At 41.8% G+C, this 21,063-nt stretch overlaps 1 protein-coding gene across 6 annotated transcripts in view; it reads left to right on the top strand.

Annotated features, from left to right (window-relative positions):
* The first annotated feature begins 482 nt into the window (after window positions 1–482).
* RNF24 (ring finger protein 24) overlaps window positions 483–21,063 on the top strand; it is a 93,181-nt gene continuing 72,600 nt past the window's right edge. For 2 of the 6 annotated variants that reach the window (XM_045362557.3, XM_045362558.3), the window contains exon 1: window positions 614–1,020. The gene's annotated coding sequence lies outside the window, so the exon portion shown is untranslated. The other 4 variants (XM_015457826.4, XM_005568423.5, XR_012419175.1 and 1 more) reach the window with 3 other exon arrangements.

Consider the following 21,063-nt stretch of genomic DNA (forward strand, 5'->3'; position numbering starts at 1 on the left):
AGGAGGTGGCGTTCCAAGCTTTCACTTGTTTTGTTTTGTTTTGTTTTTGAGACGGAGTCTTGCTCTGTCGCCCAGGCTGGAGTGCAGTGGTGTGATCTCGGCTCACTGCAACCTCCGCCCCCCGGGTTCAAGTGATTCTCCTGCCTCAGCCTCCCGAGTAGCTGGGATTACAGGCATGCGCCACCACGCCCAGCTAATTTTGTATTTTTAGTAGAGACGGGGGTTTCTCCACGTTGGTCAGGCTGGTCTGGAACTCCTGACCTCAGGTGATCCACCCGACTCGGCCTCCCAAAGTGTTGGGATTACAGGCCTGAGCCACTGCGCCCGGCCCCAAGCTTTCACTTTTAAAAATGCTTGTAGGGCACGCAAAAACACTAAACGGTCGATGGACAAGGTCTGTCTGGCGCAGTTCTAACCGGGAACAGCGCCAGCGGGCGGTGCCGCACCAGGCCTGGCCAGGGGGCGCCGCGCCTGCGCACTGCAGACTCTGAAGTCACCGAACCCTCCGCGGGGTGGGCGGGGGCTGCCCGGGCATCCGGGTCCCTCACCCCGCCCCCGCTGCATGAATGAGAGGCGCGGCGCCCGCCCCTCCCCCGCCGGGCCCGCCCCTCACGAGGGGCCGCAGCGCTCAGTCAGCCGCTGCCACCTCAGCCGCGCTGTGTCCGGACAGACACTCGCCGCCTGCAGCCCGCCGCCCGCCGCCTGCAGCCCGCCACCCGCAACCTGCCGCCCGCCGCAGGGCGCTGACGGTCCCGCAAGTCTGCCGCTGCAGCCGGCGCACCCGAGTAAGTGAGCGAGCGAGGGCGGGGGCGCCGCGGGCCGCCGCCCCCGGGCTGGGGTTTGGGGGACTGAGCCGGTCCGGGTTCGGGATGCTGAGGAGACAGCGGGCCCGCGCCCCTCTCCCACACACACACTCTCGGGGCGTCTGGGCGGGCCGGGCGCGGTGCGCAGGGGTGAGGCGGTGGCTCCAGGCTGAGGAGGGACGCGGAGGAGGGTCCGGCGCGGCCCCGGGACCGGAGGGTGAGTCCCGCACAAAGGGCGGAGCGGGGCTGTCACCCGGAGGTCACGGAGGGAAGGTGCGCGGGCCCCCGCACGTCCTGTTCGCCGAAGCCCTGGCATCGGATCCCCGGGCGTGGGAGGCGGCTGGGATGAGCTGGGAGGCGAAGAGGAGGATGGCGAGGACGCTGTCTCCGCGTTGGTGGTGGGTGCGTGCCTTGGGGGGTGCGGCGTGGCAGTGTTTTCCTGGTCCCCGTCCACTCCTCCCCTTTCTTTGTGGCGCTTGTCTCGTGCCCCGTTGTCACAGTGTGCATGGCAGTGGTCGGGGTGGAGACCTCTCCCCTCGGCTTACTCATTAATGAAAGTCACCATCTGTGGACAGGGGGCCTGTGTGCTTCCACAGGCCGGAAAATTAAGGACCCTCCTTTGTTTCTGGAGACCTAATGGTGTGTGTGTGTGTTTGTGTGTGCGCATGCAAGTGAAAGGGACATCTATGAAATGAGAGAATCAGATTGTCAAAAAGGGTATGAGGAAAAGGGGAGGGGATATAACTTCATCACACCTTTACCCAATTCTCTGATGTTGTTTCAGTTTTTTCTCACTGTAAAACCAGCGGGTTTTATTCATTGGAAATGTGCATCTGAATTCTCATATATCTGTGTTTCTAGAATACTTTGCCTTTTTGAGCTTAGTTAATGGTAAGATTCTCATGTCTGTCTACATAAGAATACTCCAACGTATAGGACACTGCTTTCTGGGTTTAGTTCATTGATAATTTGTCAGAATGCTCGTAACCATGTCTATAGGAATACTCCAATATATCTAGGACACCGTTTTCTCCGCTCCTGAATACAGGCAGATTTTGTTTCTTTCTGCCTGTCTGTGTTAATAAGAAGGTGGTCCAGCAGGTTCTCTCTACCTCCTTGCTTTTTTTTTTTCTTAATGCTCTGGCAGAGGGTTTTATTGCATATTACCCTGGCATGCGCCCTTGCTTTGATGTGAATTTTCCTGTGTTCTGTTGTCTGGTTGTACAGCCCAGCTCAATGGCTCCTCTTACAGGACTACTGGAAAACAGAACACCTTTTTTCATTGTCCTCATCCTCAGAGAGAGAAGGAAGCTCTGTAGGTTCCCACAAACGTTGACTCTGTCAGACTCCCTGCCTGACTTTGTTGTGTTGGTTAAGTTATGAAGAGTTGCAGTTGATGTAGACCAGTTAAAAAGAGGCTATTGGGATAGCACCAGCTCTTCCTTGCTATTTTGTTTTTAAAACAAATTATATGAATTTTGCAAGATAGTTGTTAACTCTGGTTGCATGATGATTTTCAGTTTCTTTTTTACCCATATGCTTTTACAGGGTGTTGGAAAATTAGCCAAACTCAGTTACAAGAAATACACCTCCAAGATATTTTTATTATGGGCCGAATGCAGTGGCTCACACCTGTCATCCCAGCACTTTGGGAGGCCGAGGTGGGTGGATCACCAGAGGTCAGAAGTTTAAGACCAGCCTGGCCAACATGGTGAAACCCTATCTCTACTAAAAAAATACAAAAAATTAGCTGGGCGTGGTGGCAGGCCCCTGTAATTCCAGCTACTCCGGAGGCCGAGGAAGGAGAATCGCTTGAACCCCGGGAGGCGGAGGTTGCAGTGAGCCTAGATCGCACCATTGCATTCCAGCCTGGGCGACAAGAGCGAAACTCCGTCTGAAAAAAAAAAAAAGAAAGAAAGAAAGAAAAAGATATTTTTATTATGATCTTTGGATTCAAAATAGCGGTTTTAAAAAATTAAGAGGCGCTTATATTCGATAATATGAATAATTGTATGAGTTCTGTTTTCTTTAAGTCTCTTTAATATTTTTAAAAATCACATGTATTTTAATTCCTAGTAGTTTTCAGTGAAAATGAAATGTAAACTAAGCAGTCTTCCACAGCATCTGTTTATGTATATTCCCTCTGTTTAAAACATTTGCTTTTAATTTGAAGGGGAAATTTTCCATGGTTGGATCAGGATACATTATTCTTAGCAAAATTCTTACCACGTTCAAATTCTTTTTTTGTAAGAGTGAAAAAAAAATTAATGAAAGTTGATTTTTCATTTGGGGAAGTTTTGGTTTTATGATGCATGATTTAAATAAAATCTCAATATAAATTAATTTAATTCAGATAAGTTAATTTAAAACAAGAGCTTTTATGAAGGAAAAATGAAGCAGGAGAAAAAAGCAAGAGCTTTATTAACTAAAGAAGCAACCCAATGCATTTATAAACTGCCTGTCTTGACTGCATAAGACATTTTCTAGGAGTCTCCTTAAAACAAACCATAAGGGGAAGTCTTAGATAAACAGAGTAGTATAACCGGAATTATCACTGAAATAGGCTTGCACAGTACCGCAATTTCATGGAAGCTTAATTTTGCAAGAGTGACTTAGCTATTTTTAATATCAACAAAGGAACCTAAACACAGCCTGGCCTTGTTATTCAGCATTCTGTTAATCAAAATATTTGCCAACCCATAGTTTAGCATTCTGTAGTATGATGATTGAAGAAAAATTCTAAACAAACTTTTAGATGATTAAAATAAATACAATAATGTTAAATGCTGTTTTAGTAGTAAATGTTTTTTCATTAGAATAGTAATATGTTGGTGATGGTAAGAGCATATATGGTAACACTTTGTTAACTAGGATCTATTTTCTTCCCAATAATGTCTCATCATAAAAAGTAATTTCTTTTTCCATTGAGCATTCTCTATCAATAATTGCTTTTTTGTTTTTTGGGAGTTTTTATTTTTATTTTTTGAGATGGAGTCTTGCCCTGTTCCCCAGGCTGCAGTGCAGTGGTGTGATCTCGGCTCACTGCAACCTCTGTCTCCCAGGTTCAAGCGATTCTCCTGCCTCAGCCTCCCCAGTTGCTGGGATTACAGGCACCTGCCACCATACCTGGCTAATTTTTTTTTGTATTTTTGGTGGAGGCGGAGTTTTGTCATGTTGGCCAGACTGGTCTTGAGCTCCTGGCCTCAAACCATCTGCCTGCCTTGGCCTCCCAAAGTGCTATGATTATAGGTGTGAGCCACCGCGCCTGGCCAATAATTGTTTATTGTTTTAAATGGGAGTTTATTCTAAGATCAGTAATAACGTTATTACAATGTGTTAGCTTGAATCATACGAAATTGCCATGTTTTAGACTGAGAAAAATTCAAAATCAGCAGTCTTACATAGTTCAACCACTCTCAACTCTTACCGGTTTCTTTTGGTATTTACCTTTATACTTATTTCATTTTTAATGTTTATACTGCTATTTCTTAGCTTTTCACTTTTGGATATTATCTGTGGACTTCTATTTTGGAAGTTGAAGACTTAACTGTCTCACACAACTGTCCTTCCATTTCCCACTCATACTTGACAGTTAGGTCGGTATTCAGTATTTGTATGACTGACAGTGTACCTATTATTCACAGATGAGCCACGTAGGGTACTATTACTGTGTTTTCTTCATGAACAACTTTTGTTGCTCCTAAATTAAATAATTGCCTCTTTTGCTTGTTTGGTTTTCATTTGCTGAGTTTTCTTTGTATCGGTCACTAATTCATCCAAACTCTATGACAAAACTGTTTATCTTTGAATATTCTCAGGTAACCACTCACTTTCATTTCTTTTCCCCAGGAGATGGTCCTGCTGGAGCCCCCTCTCTCCTATTCCAGTCTGGACTGGTTTGCTCCCTGGACTACTGCATAGCCATCATCCTGGGACTTCCCTTTGTCATCATCTTGGGAATTCCCTTTGCCTTCCTCCTGTTAGGTCTTCTATTTCCTGGACCCTGTGTCTTCCTTGTTCTTGAGTAGCTTCCTGAGAAAGGGTACATACAAAATCTGAAATTCCTTCCTGAATTCAGAAGTTACATGTCTGGAAATGCCTTCATTTTACCTTCATACTTGAATGGTAGTTTAGCTTGGTGTTAAAATCTGGATTGAAAATTAATGTCACTGTTTTGAAGACATTGTTCCATTAGCTTCCAGTGTCATTATTGAGAAGTCCAATGTCATTTTAATCCCCATTCCCTTTTTCTTCCCACTCTGGAAGATTTTAGGATCTTCAGTTTATCCCTGGTGTTCCTGACATTTCATGATGTACTTTGGAATAGTTATTTTTCTTTCCTTTTGCTTGTGGGGTAGATTGTATTTTCCAAAAATGGCTGTACATGTATGTGTATGCACACTCCCCCCCATCTCACCCAATATGCTATTATTTGTGTTGTTGTTCATGCCTCCATCAAACAGTGGGGTCTTTGTTTCCTCCTCTTAAACCTGTGCAAACATGAATTCTCCCCTGAACGTTTTGGGTCTTGAGCTTTGTGTTTTAAGAGCACAGTTGCAAGATCAAGAGCATGCACCTGGCACTGCTAGGTGCCCAGAGCCATCAGGCCAGCATCTCTGCTCCCATTTGCCTTGTGACCACTGTTCAGGCATTGAGGTTAAGCGCTGTAGATGTGTATGTATTCATTGAGAGAGGGGATTAAGTTTTTTTTACTTTTAAATGAAATAATCAGTGAAAATATCAGTTGACATCAGAGAGAGTTTCTTTCAAGCAGTGAAATGAACGAACATTAAGGCTGTCAGGTGCAGTTTTTAAAAATCCACCTTAGGAAATGACAGAGCTATTCAAGACCAAAAAAGAAACTATCTTGAGCTTCATGATTAAATATGTCATTACTAAATGTAACAAATAATATTGTTTGCAAGAATTTCTGTGATGAGAACATGGAAGCAAAAGGAGCTGCATAGATCACAGCTTGATAGAACATTGTCAGTATTTTTGTGTTTATCTCATGGATGCTTATTATTATTATTATTATTATTTTGAGATAGAGACTCATGCTGTTGCCTAGGCTGGAGTACAGTGGCTCAATCTCGGCTCACTACAACCTCCGCCTCCCAGGTTCAAGCGATTCTCCTGCCTCAGCCTCCAGAGTAGCTGGGACTACAGGCGTGTGCCACCATGTCCAGCTAATTTTTGTATTTCTAGTAGAAACAGGGTTTCACTCTGTTGGTCAGGCTGGTCTTGAACTCCTGACCTCGTGATCCACCCACCCCAGCCTCCCAAAGTGCTGGGATTACAGGCGTGAGCCACCATATCTGGCCTTTTTTGTTTGTTTGTTTGAGACAGGGTCTTACTCTGTCACCCAGGCTGGAGTACAGTGGCATGATCTTGGCTCACTCCAACCTCTGCCTCCCAGGTTCAAGCGATTCTCCTGCCTCAGCCTCCCCAGTTGCTGGGATTACAGGTGCCTGCCACCATGCCTGGCTAATTTGGATACATATTTTTAAAACATCCTTTGTTTACACTTTAAAAATTTTAAAATTAAAAATCCTTTTTCTCTATTTGTAGCTGCTTTATCATTCACTTGGCTTTTCAATGACACCACCCAAGTGGCTGGATATTACAAGAGAACTTCAGATTCATGACCAAAAATCTGAAGTAGGCACTCAGCACTGCCCGACAAAGCTACCATTGATTCCTAATAAGATCTTTTTGCCTATCACTATTTCATAACTTCTCTCCACTCCTTAAACTCATCAGCAACCCAACCCTCCTACTCAGATGAGCTGACCTCATAATTCATTGAGGGTTTAGGAGATATCGGACAGAAACCACTCATCTTGCCCCCAACCAAATCTAGAAGTCTGCCTTCCTTAGACCCATGTTTTCTGTCTCCTATGGGAGGCAAGTTCCCCTCTCTGCTGTTTCCCTCCTCACATCTTCTATACCTCATGCTCCCTCATATCTCACAGCTTCTGCATTTGTGCCCTCTCTCTTGCATCATCAGCAACTCTCCAGGGGGCTATCCATGTCAGCATACACACATGCTGTGATGTTACCCATCTTTAAAATCAGAATAGTAAGCTTCAGCAAAAAGCTTTTCCCTGACCCTCCTCTATCCCTTTCTGTTTACCTACATGGTTAAGTCTCTCAAAAGAGAAGGTTACGTTTCTTCCCTACCTCCTCTATAGTATGTACTACCCTCTGAAATTCTGTTGGTTAGTAATTTTTGTGTGACTTACCCTCAATAGAAGGTCAGCTCCAGGAAGGCAAGGACCTCGTCTGTCCTGTTCACCACTCTGTCCCCTAGGACAGCAGGTGGCACAAGTATCTACTCAATATATGGGCAAAAGAGGCACAACTGACCTGGTAAAATAGCTTTTGATTTTTAAAAATTTCTAACAAGAGAATCCATGTTTTTTTAATTACTCACCATTTTTTGCTACACTTAAGAGTTGAAAAAATTATGAAGAGTATATTAATGATCGAATTTTGCCCTGTGTTACATTTCATTCCTTCATAAGTATGACTTAATATTGGCAGTCTTGGACCGGGCGCGGTGGCTCATGCCTGTAATCCGAGCACTTTGGGAGGCAGAGGTGGGTGGATCATGAGGTCAGGAGTTCAAGACCAGCCTGGCCAAGATGGTGAAACCCCATCTTACTAAAAATACAAAAAATTAACTGGGCATGGTGGCGGGTGCCTGTAATCCCAGTTACTCGGGAGGCTGAGACACAGAATTGCTTGAACCCGGGAGGCGGAGGTTGCAGTGAGCCAAGATCGTGCCATTGCACTCCAACCTGGGCAACAGAGCAAGACTCTGTCTCAAAAAAAAAAAAATATATATATATATATGTATGCAGTCTTGCACCTGGACTCTGGCATCAGACTGCTTGGAGTTGAATTCCAGCTCTTTCACTTTTTGGTATGTGACCTCCAGCAGGTTTCCTAACCTCTCTCTTTCTTCATTTGTAATGTGGATAATAATAGTTCCTACCTCATGTGTTTGTTTTGTGTTCCAAATGAGATAATACGTAAAATGCTAAACTCAGTACTTGTCTTGGGAGTAAACTCAATGAAAAATAATAGTAATTATAGCCTCCTGCAGTTTATAATATTTGACTCTGACTTGGTCTCTAGTATTTTTGTTCAAAATACTGTATCTCCTCGGGTATATGGGCTATCAGTATGATGATTCAGCTGTTCTTGGTTTTGTGTGTGGGGTGTGTGTGTGTGTGTGTGTGTGTGTGTGTGTGTGTGTGTGTGTTGGTTTTTAAGAGAGAGAATCTCATTCTGTCATCCAGGCTGGAGTGCAGTGGTATGATCTCCAACTCACTGCAGCCTTAACCTCTGGGGCTCAAGCAGTCCTCCCACCTCAACCTCCCAAGTAGCGGCAACCACAGGCACACACCAGCATGCCAGACTAATTTTTTTGTTTGTTTTTTTGTAGAGACAGGGTCTTACTATGTTGCCCAGGCTGGTCTCAAACTCCTGGGCTCAAGTGACCCTCCCAGCACCTCCCAAAGTGCTGGGATTACAGGCGGGAGCCACCGTGCCCAGCCAATAAATCATTTTGATCAGCTGATAAAATATTTGTATTTCAAGCCAAGTCCTGTTCTTTGTTTATTTGGTTTTCTCAGAGGTGAGGTTCTTTCTTCATGTTATTCCACGTTAAGTTTTCTTATTTCTGGAAATGAAGCTTTAAAAACACCCAATATATCATCAACAGACTTTTTTTTTTTTGAAGTAACTATAAGTGTTCTTTTTGCCTACTAGCTAGCTGGGAAGGTAAATATATGTAGCAGTACAAAGTATGTTCTGAGGACAACATAAAAAGTACAGATAGGCTCTGTAGGAGTTCAGACTGGGGAGAGTCAGGTACTTCTAACCCTAAGGGATTCCTGCAGCTTTTCTGCATGTTAAGTAGTCTGTTTTAGCTTATTCTCTTATTCTTTGTCTTGGTTTTTATTTTGAAAGTTTGCTTAATAATCATGGGAATATTTCAGATTTAAAAATACAAAATATATAAGTTAAAATTGAGAGCAATTTTTAGATGTAGAAACTGTTTCTTGAAGTAATTGACTTAGCATTTGCTCTGCCTCTTTCTTTTCTTATCTAGGTAGGTAGTGGGGACTCCTTCAATTATCTGAGCAATTCAGACCTCAGAATGTAGTGTTGGGTAAATTGAGAGTTCTAAAAGAATGCCAGATGGTTTGAAAGGAACTGTGAGCATTCCAGCTAGTGTAGTCCTTTGAAAGTCAGTTGGCAGAGCCTCCTCTGCTCTGAAGGTAGGAACCAGACACTTTGTTCCATGCCAGCTGGCCCAGGAGTAGCTGGCCAGTGGCCTGGCTTTTGGCTGGCCACTCTTGGGAAAGCTGGCCTGGGCCCTCCATGTGCCCTAAGGACAGTCTGATACCAGAGAGTTGCTCTAGCCCTCCATAGTACCCCAGGGAGTTGGAGGAAGCTTGCAGTAGCAAGAGAAAGGAAACTGCTTTTTAGATAACGTTACAAGTGAACCTCGTGTTACAAATTTACTCTAGAAAAGTTTAATGTAATTTGAATTTTTATGGATTCACTACTGTTAGGTGTATTAAAGTTGCAATGAACTGTAGTGAATGTTTTTATATTGTAAGTAACTTCCAGGTTACCTGCTTTCAAAGTTCCAGTTTTTATTTGTCGACTTTTCTTAAAGTGAGGTTTGTCTGTTCCTTTTCTTGTCATCTTCTAAAGTTTTAGTCATTTGAATTAGGAAAATTTTTCCATCTTGTCGTAAAGCTTGCTCCTGTATAAACCATAGATTTTTTTTTTTTTTTTTTTTTTTTTTGAGACGGAGTCTTTGGAGTCTTGCTCTGTTGCCCAGGCTGGAGTGCAGTGGTGCTCTTTCTGCTCACTGCAACCTCTGCCTCCTGGGTTCAAGCGATTCTCCTGCCTCAGCCTCCTGGGTAGCTAGAATTACAGGCATGCGCCACCACACTCAGCTAATTTTTGTATTTTAGTAGAGACAGGGTTTCACCATGTTGGCCAACCTGTCTTGAACTCCTGACCTCAAGTGATCTACCCTCCTCGGCCTCCTAGAGTGCGGGGATTACAAGCGTGAGCCACTACACCTGGCCATAAACCACAGACTTCTATAGAAGGTTAATTATGTATGTAGTCTTAGCTCGTCTCTCATTTTGATGGTACTTACATTTTCCCAATTAGACAGGTGCTTGTATCAGATAGTTTTTCACTTCCTTTAGCAAATTTAATATCATAATTGTTTAACTGACAACAGAAGAAGTGCAGATATCATACGGCAAGAATAATGAGCATTCTGTTCATTTGATGAGTGTTTATTGAATTCTTAAAATTAATAGCTTCACTGTATCAGTATGCTTTATGTTGCCTTAATTTTTTTTTTTTCACATTTGGAGATTGAATGGTGCTGCAGTATCTGTTAAGTTTATTAAGTTCATCTCAGCAAACCAAAAAAAATTATAGCTACCTGTATCTCTTTATTGTTCCTTCCCAAATCTAAGCATGTGAAATTATGCTCAGTGATATAAATTTGAAATAGAACCTAGATATTATATCTAAATAGTCTCTTTATCTTGGACTGAATGAAAAAAGTTGACAGATAATGAAACATCAAATTATGAGCTAATGTAGTTTGTGGGAAATGGGTGGGAAGGGAAATCAAAGGTGTAGGCTTTCATTCATTTTCTTTAGCATGAAACAAAACTTCTTCAGAAATGTGTTGGACATCTCATGCATGGCTATAATTAAATAAAGGCTTTTGCTCAAACTTGTCGATTATCTCTGTAAACAGGACAGATGGAATTTTTGGGGTAGTAAGATTTTTTTTTTTCCTTAAATCACAGAACAGAATATCAATAGCCAGGGGCAATATTATACTTAGAAAATCATCTTTCATATTGGTTAACCTATACTAAAAAGCTTCTATGCCAGTAGCTTTAAATATATTGCCTATTTACTGCTTACAGCAATCCTCAAAGAGTTGTTTATGGATGACAAACTACAGATCAAAGAAGTAACCTGTTCAGGTTTACAAGTTCAGGGTCCAGTTTTGAACCTAGGCCTTCGTCTTCTAGAGCCTGTCACAGTTGATGTTACCAACTTTTCACAAGAATACAGTCTCTTTACTGTTCAGATGTTATCCTGTACTGGCACCTCTGGAGGGCTATTGATAAAGGAAGTGCAGAGATCTTTGCAGAGAATAGCTGGAGAATAAGAAGAGATTTGGGGGGGAATCTATATTTTTTAAATCTCTTCTGATGCTCCTGAAGAACTACTGCAGTAAATAAAAATGACTTGTCAGAATCAGATGAAGCAAAGGGGGTTTATTACTTTCCTAACATTGCTGTAACAATTACTATGAACTTAGTGGCTTAAAACAACAGAAAGTTGTTCTTTCACAGTTCTGGAGGTAGAAGTCCAAAATCAAGGTGTCAGCAGGGATGCTGTGCTCCCTCCAAAGACTCTAGAGGGGAATCCTTCTTTGCCTCCTTCAGGTTTTGGTGATTCCACACATTCCAATCTCTGCTTCTGTCTTCACATGGTCTTCTCTTTGTCTCTTACAAAGACACTTGCCATTGGATCTAGAATCCATCCAAATAATCCAAAATGCTCTCATCTCCAGATCCTTAAATTATATCTGCAAAGATCCCCCTTTTTTTTTTCATAAATGAAGTCAGTTCAAATAAAGTCACGTTCACAGATTCCTTGTGTTAAGAAATGGAAATATCTTTTTGAGGGCCACCTCTCAATCCACTAAAGAGAGTAAGATTTTTCCTTGGTAATAATTTTTACTTTGATTACTGTGTCACATAGAATCCAAGATTAGACAAGTATTCAGCAGACCATGATACAAAGTGTGGAAAGATACTGGCAGTATAGAAAGACAGGAGATTGAAGTTCAGGGGAAGGTTTATGGGATCAAGGCAGCTTTCATGGAGGTTGTATTGCTTGAGGTACATTATGAAGGATGGACAAAATTTTATCAGATAGTTGGGGATAGCCTGGGATGTGCAGATAGTGGAAGTATCAAGAACAAAGATAGGGAGTCATCTTTAGGGAACCATAACTAATGCATTTGACTGAAGTCTGGTATTTAGAGAAATAGTGGGGAATGAGGATGAAAAGTTCGGGCCAATTCATGGGAGGCCTTTAGCGTTGAGCTGGTGAATTTGTACTTGGTTTAGAGTTGCTTATCCGTAAGAATGCTATATTGTAAGAGTTTCTGGCCAGGCTTGGTGGCTCACGCCTGGAATCCCAACACTTTGGAAGGCCGAGGTGGGCAGATCACCTCGATCAGGAGTTTGAGACCAGCCTGTCCAACATGGCGAAACCCTGACTCTACTAAAAATTACAAAAATTAGCCAGGTGTGGTGGCACATCCCTGTAATCCCAGCTATTTGGGAGGCTGAGTCAGGAGAATCTCTTGAACTCAGGAGGCAGAGGTTGCAGTGAGCCGAGATCGCGCCATTGCACTCCAGCCTGGGCAACAGAGCGAGACTCTGTCTCAGAAAAAAAAAGTTTCTAACAGGGGCCCTCAAAACAATGATAAAACCCTTTGAAATAAATATGTAGATTTTGTTTCAAAATAGATTTTTCAGAAGATTCCATAACCCTAAGAAAAGGTTAAGAACTACTGCTCTAATTTAAAATGAAATGTTTTATGCTTTGAAGATGTTTCTGGAAAACTATTGATTTTCTCTTCTGTTTACTTTGGATTGCTTGGAAGATAATTTGAAAATTGACCTCCAAAGAAACTTAGCGCTGTCTGTGGAATATATTGTAAATTTTATTAAAAGTTAAAATACTATTTCAGAAGGGATGTGAAGGAGGCCCTGGATTCTTAGAAAATGATTACACAAAAAGAAAAATTCTGGGCCGGACGTGGTGGCTCATGCTTGTAATCCCAGCACTTTGGGAGGCCGAGGTGGGTAGATCATGAGGTCAGGAGTTCAAGACCAGCCTGTCCAAGATGGTGAAAACCCGTCTCTACAAAAATTAGCCGGGCGCAGCAGCAGGCACCTGTAATCCCTGTTACTCGGGAGGCTGAAGCAGGAGAATCACTTAAACCCGAGCGGCAGAGGTTGCAGTGAGCTGAGATCATGCCACTGCACCCCAGCTTGGGTGACAGAGTAAGACTGTCTCAAAAAGAAAAAAAAAAAAAGTAGCCGGGCGCGGTGGCTCACGCCTGTAATCCCAGCACTTTGGGAGGCCGAGGCGGGCAGATCACAAGGTCAGGAGATCGAGACCACGGTGAAACCCTGTCTCTACTAAAAATACAAAAAATTAGCCGGGCGCGGTTGTGGGCGCCTGTAGTCCCAGCTACTCGGGAGGCTGAGGCAGGAGAATGGCGTGAACCCGGGAGGCGGAGCTTGCAGTGAGCTGAGATCGCGCCACTGCACTCCAGCCTGGGCGACAGAGCGAGACTCCGTCTCAAAAAAAAAAAAAAAAAAAAAGAAAAAAAAAAAAGTAAAGAAAAAGAAAAATTCACAGCATTCAGTTCAGAATGCAGCTGTGACTTCTGTTTTCTGTGTCTTCATTTTCTCTATTTCAGTTCATTACCACCATCCATTTAGAACTCCAAAATTATATAAAAGCATGACCCAGTTCTAAGGGGAGTAAATGGACAACTACATTCCTAAAGTTTTTTTTTTTAATGTATTATATAAAACCTTTTTTATCTACTGTTGATTTCCAGTGAAATAACCTACTTAAGGAAACAGTATTTATATTATATAGTTGTCATATTTGAGGAAAAAATAATATTTTCCGTATAACTTATTCTGATTCTAAATAATCAACTGCCATGACTTTTTTTCATTGGTCCTTTTGTTTTCTACCTGAGATTAATATTATTTAATAGGCTTACCTATACCTTTTTTTCAGACTTTTCTGCTAATGAGGTTCTTCTTTTAAATTTTTTTATTATGGAAAAATTGTAAACACATCCAAAAGTAGATACTACAACATACTCCCCTATGCCTATCAGTGCTATTCAACAATTAACAAGATTTTGCCACATTTGTTTCATTTATCCTTTCATCTTTTACCTTTCTTTGCTGAGGTTTTGTTTTTTGTTTCGCTTTTTCTTTTTTTTTTGAGACGGGAGTCTTGCTCTGTTGCCCAGGCTGCTGTGATCTCAGCTCACTGTAAGCCCTGCCTCCCGAGGTCACACCATTCACCTGCCTCAGCCTCCCGAGTAGCTGGGCCTACAGGCGCTCGCCACCACACCTGGCTAATTTTTTTGTATTTTTTGTAGAGACAGTTTCACCATGTTAGCCAGGATGGTCTCGATTTCCTGACCTCGTGATCCGCCCGCCTTGGCCTCCCAAAGTGCTGGGATTACAGGCGTGAGCCACTGCGCCCGGCCACCCTGGCGTACTTCTATATGGACCTCTAAAAAATAAGGACATTGTCTTAGAGAACCAGAATGCCATTCTCACACCTAATAAAATCAAGTTGCTTCTTGGTTTCATCTAATAGCTAGACTTTGTTCAGCTTGCCAGATTGTCTCAAGAATATCTTTTATAGAGACGGTTTGTTCATCCTGGGATTCAGAATCCACAGATCATATTTGGTCATTTTGTCTCTTATGTCTGTGGCAATTCCTCCTCCCCATTTTGTTTTGTTTTGTGTAATAGACTCATTGTAGGAACTGGGTCAGTTATTCTGTGGAATTTCTCACATTTGGGATTTGTCTGCTTCATCATGGTGTCAGTTTGTTGCTCTGTTCTGTGTGTTTCCCATAAATGGAAATTAGTTCTAGAGACTTGATTAAAATCAAATTTAAGGTTTTTGGCAAGAATAAGTTACTAGGTGCGTAATATTGCATCACATCCAAAGGTCCATGGTGTCTGGCTACTCCATTTCTAGTGTTGCTAAAAGACTCCACTGATGGTTATGTCAATGTAAGTTATTTCTTCTGTGGTGGCAAAATGTTGATTTTCTTATTCTGTTATCTCTTGCACATATCAACTAGGACTGTTTGGGGTTACTCTGAAATACAGTTTGTATGAGAGACTGATGAGTAATATTATACTATTGTATATTTCATAAGATAATTATTTTAATCAGAGTAAAAGGAATTGAGTTAATTGAATTGAGGATTTATATTTTGTTTTAATGAGGGTTACAATGAAATTCTGAGTACTGTAGCAAAATGGAAAAGATTGCTCTTCTGTTATAACTGAGATATGTACTCCAGTACCTCTGAAAATTAACAGTAGGGATATATGGAAGGCTTTTATAGACTAGAGTCAAGCAGCGGAGAGGAAAGAGTACTAGATTAGCATAAAAAGTCAGGGGATTACCAGGATTGCCTGGGCCTACCCCCCATTCCATAAATGCAACCGAATGTTTAATCCATTAATTCTTCATAAACTAGTGTCTCTGGAAGGATAAATGCTACTAAGTTCCTGGAGATAGGTTCTGCATCTGGAATCAAAGACAAATGATAAAGAGACACTGCAAACATACATTATTTTTAACTTTATTTCGTTAATAAGATGCAAAGGAAAATAGTAATGATCTTTTCTAGACCTGTTTGCTTAAAATAATATTTTTAGAGAGCTAAACCTTTGATCTAGAGCTATTTAGTTTACAAAGAATACTGTTCCCCTCCTTATCCTGTCTCTGCTAACCCCCCTCCACTTGACTGAAATTAGGAGAATTTGTTTTTTTATAATAGTCAAGAACCTTATTTGCCCATTTTTTATAATTTGTCAGAGAATCACTTAGTGATTCCAAATTCGTAATTACCCTAGGACTTATACTATTGAGGGCGGCTAATTTGAATACAATCAGATCCTTTAGTTTCTCTTTGTTTCTTTCACGCATTTTAATTTGGCTTTAAATCTTTTGAGCAGAAGGAGCTTGACCAGTCAGATCTGTGGTGCACATATCATCTGAACAGGCAGAAATGAAAACCGCAGGACATGCTTTGCCTTGTTTATGTTTTCTAATATAATTATTTCTCTCCAGCAATTACTGGGTTTTTCACGTGTGTATATCTCTAAAATATTTTCAATGTTATTGTGAAATTGCATGTAGACTAAATAAATGAAAGTTGTATATTGTATAATTAATGCCTAAGTATTTTTAAAGGCAGAGAGAATTCTTCATTGAATATCAGTCTTTATTTCAGTTGTACTTTATGGGGGATTGTCCCTTGATCACCATTTCTGATAATACCTTTTGTTTAACTTCATGTCTTCACATTCCTATGCCGTTAAATTACTGAGTATGAAATGCTGAGTAAAGCCTTATTATTAAAATCCCGCTGCATTTTTCCTTAAGTCAGTTTGTTTTTATTCATCTCCTGAACTCATATATCCTGGGGAAAGTTATCTTAGTGTCAGATGAAAAGTAAACAAGTTGGTATTCTTGGCCTAGTAACCATCTCTAGACAACCTCTAATCATATTATTTGAGAAGGCCATTAAAAGTATGTGCTACCAGTCGGGCGTGGTGGCTCACACCTGTAATCCCAGCACTTTGAGAGGCCAAGATGGGCAGATCACCTGAGGTCAGGAGTTCAAGACCAGCCTGACCAACATGGAGAAACCCCGTCTCTACTAAAAATACAAAATTAGCCCGGCTTGATGGTGCCCTGTAATCCCGGCTACTCAGGAGGCTGAGACAGGAGAATAGCTTGAACCTGGGAGATGGAGGTTGTGGTGAGCCGAGATCGCGCCATTGCACTCCAGCCTAGGCAACAAGAACAAAACTCTGTCTCAAAAAAAAAAAAAAAAAAAAGTATGTGCTACTGTGATTTCTCTATAAGGGAACCCTTGCTATGTTTACTGATTATGTTGTTTACTTAAAAATGATATCACTGCAGGTCTTCTCTGAAAGGTAAATAACGCCATTATAGGCCAGGCCCAGTGGCTCATGTCTGTAATCCCTGCACTTTGGGAGGCTGAGATGGGTAGAGCACCTGAGGTTAGTAGTTCAAGACCAGCCTGGCCAACATGGTGAAACTCTGTCTCTACTAAAATTACAAAAAATTAGCCGGGCGTGTTGGTGGGTGCCTGTAATCCCAGCTACTTGGGAGGCTGAGGCAAGAGAATTGCTTGAACCCGGGAGGCAGAGGTTGCAGTGAGCTGAGATCACACCATTGCACTCTAGCCTGGGCAATAAAAGCAAAACTCCGTCTCCAAAAAAAAAAAAAGAATGCCATTATAAAGGGATGCGTAAAAAGACCGTAGACAATACCAGTATAATTTTTAATCAGTTGAGCTAAGCACGAATGTTGATTATTCTTCAAGGCTCTAAAATTGTTTTAGTGCTGAAAATTACATTTTTCTACCTGTTGAATTAAACAGATGCTTGTAGAACACCTACTATGTGCACGTCTTTGTGCTAGGTGCTGAGCAGTAGGATTGATTTCACCATTCTGATGAAAAAGACAAACTTCCTCTCTTCAAAGATCTCTTCTAGGAAATTTTGTTTCAACTCTGTTGCTTCCTGGCCCTCATTTAATACAACCAGAACCTCACTGCACTTGGGCCCCACCATCAGCCTTTGTCCTGTTTTCTTGTTTGTTAAGTATGTGGAGATGTGGGAACTAGAAAGTGGTAGAGCACAGCTTGTCCTTTTTTTTTTTTTTTTTGAGACGGAGTCTCTCTCTGTCGCCCAGGCTGGAGTGCAGTGGCGCAATCTCGGCTCACTGCTAGCTCCGCCTTCAGGTTCTTGCCATTCTCCTGCCTCAGCCTCCCGAGTAGCTGGGGCTACAGGCGCCCGCCACCACGCCTGGCTAATTTTTGTATTTTTAGTAGAGACGAGGTTTCATTGTGTTAGCCAGGATGGTCTCGATCTCCTGACCTCATGATCTGCCTGCCTCGGCCTCCCAAAGTGGTGGGATTACAGGTGTGAGCCACCGTGCCCGGCCCTCTTCTTTTTTTGTTTTTAAGAGACAGGGTCTCACTGTCACCCAAGCTAGAGTGCAGTGGTGCAATCTTAGCTTACCACAACCTCAACTTCCATGCTCAAGCAATCTCTCCACCTCAGCCTTCTGAGTAGCTGGGACTACAGGCGCATGCCACCATGCCCAGCTGTTTATTTTTTTTTGAATTCTTATAGAGACGAGGTCTTACTCTCTTGCCCAGGCTGGTCTTGAACTCCTAGGTTCAAGTGATCCTCCCACCTTGGCCTCCCAAACTGCTGGGCTTACGGGCATGATCCACCATGCTGGCCTGAAACTTTGCTCTTTGGTGACTACAAATCTTACACATTCTCCTTTCTTTCCTGTACCAGAAATAAGGGTGATTTTTGTCTTTTAAGTAATATTTCAATCATTTCATCTAATATGCATTTTGGATTTACAATCTTACCTTTATTCATGTCAGTAACTATTTATTGAGTATCTTTTATGTGCCTCGTGTTCAGCGTGAATTTACAGAAATCTACATTTGTGGTGAGAAACACTTGATGAATAACCCCACTACATTTTATTGTTTTAGTTCACTTCTGAGTTTATTAGATCTGACATCATTTTATTATTTTTTCAGACATTTTACATATGATCTGACTTAAAAGTTCCTGTAATTTGAAAAAAACTGGCTCTTCATGAGGTTTTTTTTTTGAGAAGGAGTCTCGCTCTATCACCTGGGCTGGAGAGCAGTGGCGTGATCTCAGCTCACTGCAGCCTCTGCCTCCCGGGTTCAAGCAATTATCCTGCCTCAAGTCTCCCAAATAGCTGGGACTACAGGCGCACGCCACCATGCCTGGCTAATTTTTTGTATTTTAGTGGAGACGGGGTTTCATTGTGTTGCCCAGGCTGGTCTCGAACTCCTGAGCTCAGGTAACCCGCCTGCCTCGGCCCCCCAAAGTGCTGTGATTACAGGCATGAGCCACTGTGCCTGGCCATGTATATTTTTGCACGGTAAGTTCCAAGTAAATTTCCATAAAGGTAAAAAAGAAGCAAGGTGATATACAGAAAAGCTTGTGGGATTTTTGACCCTATTATTTGTTACGTATTTCGCCTTCGTGAATCACTATTTAGCCTCCAATGGGGGTAATTATCATTGAATATTCTAGTTATTGTCAGTGTAGTTTGTCTCCTTTAATGAAATGCTCTCCTAATGATTATTGTTACTAAGCAAGGTATAACAACAAACAATTTTTGCTACATCTCAGTTCTCCTCTTTTTATAAATATGAGATCAGTTATGCTGCCAGCTTAGCCTGGCTGTTGAACTGTGGCTGGTCAGAAGTTCCATTTTGGTGGATGTCAGATGATGTAAAAATTGTAACTACTTAACTGCGCTACATACTTCTTAACTTTTAAGGAGATTGTATATGCATTAATATCCTTTTTTTTTTTTTTTTTTTTGAGACAGAGTTTCCCTCTTGTTGCCCAGGCTGGAGTGCAATGGTTCCATCTCAGCTCACTGCAGCTTCTGCCTCCCAGGTTTAAGCAATTCTCCTGCCTCAGCCTCCCAAGTAGCTGGGATTACAGGCTTGTGCCACCACACCCGGCTAATTTTTTGTATTTTTAGTAGAGACGGAGTTTCACCATGTTGGCCAGGCTGGTTTCGAACTCCTGACCTCAGGTGATCCACCCACCTCGGCCTCCCAAAGTGCCAGGATTACAGGCTTTAGCCACCGTGCCTGGCCATTAAAATATCATTTTTGATGATTGTTTTAGGCAATTCTCTTTTGCCTTTTTTAAACAGCTTTATTGAGACATAATTTATATCCCATATAGTTTGCTCAAAGTGTACAATTCAGTGGCTTTTAGAATATTCAGAGTTGTCTATCTATCACCACAATCAATTTTAGAACATTTTCATTATCATTATTCCAAGAAGAATGGCCTTTGCTCCTCAGTCCCCTCATTCTCCCCACTCCTCCCCCTTCCCTCACTCTAAGCAACTACCAATCTACTTTCTATAGATTTGCCTATTCTGGGCCTCTTATATAAATGGAATTTTAAAAATATATCCTTTATGACTGGCTTCTTTCACTTAATATGATGTTTTGTTTCTTTTTTCTTTTTTTTAATATGATGTTTTCAAAGTTCATCCATGTTCTTTTTTATCTTAAGGTTCTTAGAGGTATACTGACTTATCCCAAAGAAAGAAGAGATGAAGTGACTTTTTTTTTTTGAAACAGAGTTTCGCCTCTTGTTGCCCAGGCTGGAGTACAATGGCACGATCTTGGCTCACTGCAACCTCTGCCTCCTGGGTTCAAGTGATTCTCCTGCCTCAGCCTCCCTAGTAGCTGGGATTACAGGCATGCGCCACCACGCCCAGCTAATTTTGTATTTTTAGTAGAGACGGAGTTTCTCCATGTTGGCCAGGCTCGTCTTGAACTCCTGACTTCAGGTGATCCGCCCGTCTCGGCCTCCCAAAGTGCTGGAATTATAGGCATGAGCCACCATGCCCAGCCGTGACTTTTTTTAAACAAAGAAAATTAACTAGTGTTTCATGAGTCTTCAGTCACAAATGACGAGAAAAGCCCTATAAACAGTTACTGTAGCTATAGACCTAAGAATGGTGTTCTAGTGTAGCATGTGGAAAAGGTTCATGTCCCATCATTTTATCTGCATTTGTATACATGAATAATGTCATGGTTGTTAGTGAATCTTTCAGTACAAAGGATAATAACGTGCAACTCTATGGGACTATTGTAACTAAAACTGTTGTAACACTCTCACTTTTATTTATAAAAGTTATTTTTATTTATAAGGGTTATTCTCTTTATTTTATTTTATTTGTTTATTTATTTATTTTTATTCTCTTTATTTATAAGAGTTATTCTCTTATAATTAATTTTCCAGCTGACTATCCTGCATAACGGAGACATTCTTATATAATATATATGGTTACATGCTACATTTTTGTTTTTTGTTTTGTTTTGGTTTTTGAGACAGAGTCTTGCTCTGTCACCCAGGCCTGAGTGCAGTGGCCTGATCTCGGCTCACTACAACCCCCACCTTGCGGGTTCAAATGATTCTTCTGCCTCAGCCTCCTGAGTAGCTGGGATTACAGGTGCACGCCACCACAACTGGTTAATTTTTGTATTTTTAGTAGAGATGGAGTTTCACCATGATGACCATGCTGGTCTCGACCTCCTGACCTCAGGTGATCCATCCACCCTGACCCCCAAAGTCCTGGGATTATAGGCATGAGCCACCACATCCAGCCACTTGTTACATTTTTTATTTATTTTTGTTTTATTTTATTTTTTGAGATGGAGTCTCACTCTGTCACCCAGGCTAGAGTACAATGGCGTGATCTCGGC

This window comes from Macaca fascicularis, chromosome 10 (genome assembly GCF_037993035.2).
Source record: "Macaca fascicularis isolate 582-1 chromosome 10, T2T-MFA8v1.1".
Classification (NCBI taxonomy): Eukaryota; Metazoa; Chordata; class Mammalia; order Primates; family Cercopithecidae; genus Macaca; species Macaca fascicularis.